Genomic DNA, 6,341 nt, shown 5'->3' with positions numbered 1-6,341 from the left:
ATTTCCTTATTTCCTTTTATTTAGTGTAAAGCAATAAAAATTTTTGGTACGCTCTTTCGATGCTCATGTGTGTGTGTGTGTGTAGGGGGGACAAACCACGCTTCACTGACCACCCGACCACGGTAACTTGGTGTACATAACTCAGTCAGGTAAACGCCTTGTGAAGTTCGATTGACGTCACCCGGTGCATGATAGTCCTACTGGGTTAGTGGGTCACCAGTCTGGAGCCCAGGTCAGGTCACGGGTTGATGGGATTAGTCTTCCTGCTTATTTCCTTTCTCTCTCTCTCTCTCTCTCTCTCTCTCTCTCTCTCTCTCTCTCTCTCTCTCTCTCTCTCTCTCTCTCTCTCTCTCTCTCTCTCTCTCTCTCTCTCTCTCTCTCTCTCTCTCTCTCTCTCTCTCTCTCTCTCTCTCTCTCTCTCTCTCTCTCTCTCTCATTGTATTGTATTCATGTTCCCCCTCACTCCTTTACCATCACCACCACCACCTCCTCCTCCTCCTCCTCCTCTTCCTCCTCCTCCTCCTCCTCCTCCTCCTCCTCCTCCTCCTCCTCCTCCTCCTCCTCCTCCTCCTCCTCCTCCTCCTCCTCCTCCTGCACTACATTTCAATCTGTATACCTTGCCTTTTTCATTAAGTTCCCCACCTATCTCATGTTTGTACTATATTTTCACGTCCTTCTCCTCGTGGAGACACTGTACTGTAGACTATGAAACACTCAGAGAGTGTAGTAATTATTCTCCACCAGCACTGCTTACCGCCACGAAATGTGGCTAACAATTTCCTTAGACTTAGTGGAATGTGGTAAACATTTTCCGTAGAGGTGTGTGCAGTGTACCAAAATATATTCATCTGGAATGTGGCAAACATTCTCTTGTTGGAGCTTCAAAGATGTTATTATATATACATATATATATATATATATATATATATATATATATATATATATATATATATATATATATATATATATATATATATATATATATATAAATCTTCTGTTGGCTTAAAACTCTTTTTTCCTCGAAATTACACAAAATTCCGTTGGTAATGTTTTAAAATGTCCTGGAGACAGACAGACAGACAGACAGACAGACAGACGCACCAACAGGCCTGGGAAAGCATGGCGGTGCTCATGGCGAGGCTGCAGGCTGCTTGGCGGGGCGACCTTTGTATAGTGACGAGGCAGGAGACGCTGCGTGCACGTGGAGACAAGGCTTTACAAAAAGAGGGTCCGCCATTGGCGCCACCCATGACAACGCATCACTCGTGGCCGTGATAACGTATTCGTGGAATTGCTTCCCAGTGTCTGTGGAAGTAAAGTACACGTCCCTCAACTTGGGTGTCCCGGGATCGCCTGGTGTGGTGCGTCGCGGCGGTGTAATCAGTATCATCACCAGGCGTGTGACAAATTCAGGGTCAAAACGGGTTCATATTACATTACAAATGTAGGTTGTCCTTGTGTGTGTGGCATTACTGGCAGCACGGATCATTGCCACAAGCCAACACTGTGACAGTTCCGTGCGTGTTTCAGGTGATCACCAATAACAAAGTGAGATGAAAGAGAGAAACTAATTACAGCTCTGCCATTTTGATCATTAAGCTTAATGTAACGATTATGACTGCTGTTCATTTTTTGTGGTGTGAGTTTTGTCACTTTGTCATTGATAATAATTCCTTGAAATAGAATAAATTAACTTTCTGTGAAACTGAGGGGGAGGCCGCCAGTACAGGGTGTCAGACACGTTAAATGCAGCGGAAGAGTGTGAAACAGAGGCGAGTAACGCACGACAAGCACGACAGACATGATGACGCGCACTTGTCACAGTGAAGCCGTCCCGTCACGGTGCTCGGCTGTCTGGACACACGTGAGCCTCGGTGTCCTGCGGCTGCCACGTGCTAGCAGGATCTTTGCTTCCTTGGAGTGGCCTTCGTTTTGGTGCCTCGCTTCCCTTTCCCGGCGACTCTCACACCTCCTCCATAATAAACATTGAGATCCGTGTTGCTTAGCGCTTTGTTCTCTCGTCAGGAATGTTTTCAATGTCACAGAGATGAATAGTCGTGTTTTTGTTTCTGATGATGCTGAACGCTTGCTGGAAGATCACTAGAATCATGAAAATATCCCTGAAAAATCTGTTATTTTCACTACAGTCTGATGAATGGAAGAGACAAAGCGACATAATGTACAGGAAAAGGTTCCCGTGTACTGTACTTTTCATCTCTGGTTCAGATTTTTCCTCTTGAAATAAACACAACAACAGCAATCCCAGCACCACTCAGGGCACTACTCTGAGGCATTCCAACGCCTAATTCGACTGCTTTGTATTTAGTCTGGTAGAAATTTTGATGATTTTCCAAACTTTTCATAATTCCAGTGGCAATTTTTTATTCACCTTTTGTTTTTTTTTTATCTTTTTTTTTTATCCACCAAGGAGATACAAATAAATTAATAGATAAATAGATATAAAGGCCACTCTTAATGTCCTTCCCAAAAAGAACTATGGAAGGAAGGAGAATTAAGAGAGAGAGGCCAATTACTGTGAACCATCAGTAGGAAAATTAACACGCATAACAACCGACTCGTCATCTCTGTGTGGCCTTTGAAAAGCAGACCTGCTGGGGGAACAAAGTGTCGAGATATGAGCAGTAACTTGTTATTGGATTGGTGCATTAAACTCCTCATTATTCCTTTACTTCGATGTTTCCTTCGTAAGATTCAATGATAGTTTATGATTCAACTTTATTTTGTATGTATTAGTCCAAGTTTTGTATTTGTGTGCTTGTGTGTTTTCCTTTTCTTTTCGTCATTTTGGATAATTTTGTTTCTCCTTATTGAATTGTCCTTTTTTTCTGCCAATTTTTGTCACCTGTACCCACCTGTCTTACGAACCTGTACTATACCTAATGAAGCAATAAAGGTGAACTCATCAGCCTCGTGTGTCAATCAATCCCAGTCATTGTGTGTGTGTGTGTGTGTGTGTGTCTGTGTGTGTGTGTGTGTCTGTCTCTGTGTCATGCATCTAGAGCAACACAGCACAACACCACGTCATATCAACAACACCTGCTTGGACGCGCTCTCGCTTTCAGTTGCCGCCTGTCGTCCGCCTTCCTGCGTGGCGAGGAGTGAGCGAGACCGCGTGTCACCTTACCGTACGGACCTGCACACTGCCTTTAGCGGGTCTCCTCGAGGCAGTGCACGGTAAATGAGTATCCTAATGGTCCCTAGTTCAGCCTGATTCTAAAACACTTCTGCGCCGCCCCTCCGCTACTTTGAGAAGGCTCTGTTTGGAATGACATGGGTTTTTAAGGGTGTTTTTACGGTTCTAATGACAGATTAACAAGATTTCTACCTTATAAACAGGAGGAACATTCGAGAGACCTCGGCTAACTATCTCTGTGGCCTTGGAAAATGGTCGTGGTGAGTGAGCACAGCGTTTCTGAAGACAGGCTCTCACCACGACTCTCTCACCACGATCATTTCCAAAGGCCACAGAAGTGATTAACCGGTTTCTCAAGAGTGTTTCTCCTGTGTACAATGAAGAAGCCTAGTTAATCAGTCACTAAAACTGTAAAAAAACACTTAAAAACACGTGTAATTTCAACTAGAGCCTTTTGAAAGTAGTCAGGATGCGGTGAAGAAGCGTTTCAGAATATTGACCTGTATCTCAAAGAAGCACGAGGCTGAAATACTGAGCATAGAGTAAGTACAGTAGTCTTAAAAAAAACTTCCATACTCCTCACCAGTGCTTCGTTCCTCGTGTCAGTGTACCCATAAGTCATGAGGCGGGGAGTGTTGGCAGCTTACAGTAATCTTCTTAGTCACGGTAGAGGCGCACACGGGGACGAAGGGAGACAGATGCACGTAGTATGTAGCTGTTCCTGCTGTTACTCGTTCACTGCAACTTTGGCACCTTGGAATGGTATAGAGTTTTTGTTGTCCTAGGCCAGTGTGCCCCTCTTGCATGAAAAAAATAAATCAAAAAATCAAAAAATACATAATTTCTTTTTTTTCTTTTCTTTTATAACTTCCAATCTCAGAAAGAGAACGTTAACCCTTTCACTGCGACACCAAACAATTAGGAACACCAGAAGCAAAGCATGAAATCTTTATAAGCATCTACAAGAAAGTTAGCAATGAAAAAGAATACATTTTGCAATTTCTTCCCAGACTATATGTGGCTGTAAAACAAGTAAAGATGCCTTAGAGAGATTGGTAATTAGGGAAAAATGTAACGAGTGGTAGTCAAAGGGTTAAATTTCGAGTCTTTTCTTGTGTAACTTCGACGCGAGAGAACTTAATGTAGAATTTGCTGTGTCTCCCTCCTCTGTAACTGAAGATTCAACATAGTTTTGTAAGACCATTTGTTGTTTCACCCTTAACCTTGTCACCAACAGTGTTTTTCGTACATATAACTTGCATCACAGTGTTCTTTTCCCGCTCACCTTCCTCACCTGTGTTATTCAGTTTCTTCTTTTTATTGTTGTTCTTGTTATTGTTTGTTTCTTTCCTTCTTTCTTTCTTTTTTCTCTTCTTTTTTTCTTCTTTTCTTCTTCTTCTCATTATTATTATTATTATTATTACTATTATTATTATTATTATTGTTTTCTACTCCTTTTCTTTCTAATTATTTTTTTTCTTTCTTTCTTTCTTCTTCTTCTTCTTCTTCTTCTTCTTCTTCTTCTTCTTCTTCTTCTTCTTCTTCATCATCATCAGCTTCTTCATCCTTTTCTTCTACTTCTAATCACCACCACCACCACCACCACCACCACGTCTTCCTTTCCTTAACGCAGGAACGAGATAGCGGCACCAATACGAGGCGTGGCGAACCGTGCTCTGTCTCCCACACACTCACCCACATCACCCAACCACGAGCAGCAGTCTTACTCCCACGCGGCTCCAGTATTTCCTTATTGCGCCTGTCACTCCTCCCCCGCCTCTGCCCCGGCCGTAAACACTGTATATGGGGAGATAGGGAAGGATGTGGGAGGGAGGACAGCGTGTGTGTTTGTGTGTGCAAGGGAAGAGTTAGACAGGTTGCCCCTTCAGGAATGCTTTGATCTCTTGCCACGACTGTTTTCAAAGGCCACAGAGATGATTAGCCAGTTCTCAGGAGTGTGTTCTCGTGGTACGAATGTAGAAACCGTAAAATCATCCTTAAGACCCGTGTAGCTTCACCTAGAGCCTTTTGAAAGCAGTGGAGGTGCGGCGCAGAGGTGTTTCAGAATATGGAACGTGTGTGTATATGTGTGTGTGTGTGTGTGTGTGTGTGTGTGTGTGTGCGACAAAGTCAAGGTTAGCGACATTGACATTGACGATAAACCCGCGCACACACACACACACACACACACACACACACACACACACACACACACACACACACACACACACACACACATAGCCCCGCCCTGCACCCATTGCCCATCACAACAGTTTATGCAAGTGTTGAGAGGCGTGGGAGTCGGGATGGCCCTGTGCCTTCCCTCCCCCGTCAATGAGCGAGTAAGGAGCAGGATGTGTGTGTGTGTGTGTGTGTGTGTGTGTGTGTGTGTGTGTGTGTGTGTGTGTGTGTAGTGGGGGTGGGGTCCCCAGCTCCTTCGCCCGCGGCCCCCACAAGTATTGGGTCTGGCCGCCACTGCAGCCCGTGTGTGTGTGTGTCTGTGTGTGTGTGTGTGTGTGTGTGTGTGTGACCGGCGGGTGGGGCTTTTGTCTTGGCGGTGTTAGAGAGAGAGAGAGAGAGAGAGAGAGAGAGAGAGAGAGAGAGAGAGAGAGAGAGAGAGAGAGAAGTTTCGTAATATCAATTTTCCCACTGTACTCAGATTCCTCTATTTTTTTTATTAACATATTATTTCATTATTTTATTTACCCATTTTTGTTATGTTTACTCAGTTTACTTATTTACTTATTTACTTACCTATCTATCTATCTATCATTTTTTTTACCAGCAAGTACGTTCAGTAATCCTCCGCCAGCTTGTTTCTCTCATGACCACATTCTGAAACACTCCTGCGCCGCACCACCACCACCACCACATCCACATCCAAAAAGCTCTAGGAGTTGAAGTAACACGGGTTTTAAAGGTATTTTTGCGGTTCAAGTGACAAGTTAACATCATTTCTATATTACTGACAGTAGAATCAGTCTTGGGAACGCGGCATTTCATCTCTGTGGCCTTTGAAAACAGTCCTGGTGAGAGAGCAGAGCGTTTCAGCATCGCGGCGGCGCAAGGCATCCCTCTCCCCGCCACGCATGTTGTTGGGTGACGAGGCTTTAATTACATGATTACAACCCGATGTACAAAAGGCACGATACTCAAGGTCGTGGAGTCTGAGAGAGAGAGAGAGAGA

Source organism: Scylla paramamosain, chromosome 42 (assembly GCF_035594125.1).
Source record: "Scylla paramamosain isolate STU-SP2022 chromosome 42, ASM3559412v1, whole genome shotgun sequence".
Taxonomy (NCBI): Eukaryota; Metazoa; Arthropoda; class Malacostraca; order Decapoda; family Portunidae; genus Scylla; species Scylla paramamosain.
Note: the sequence above shows the minus strand (reverse complement) of the source record.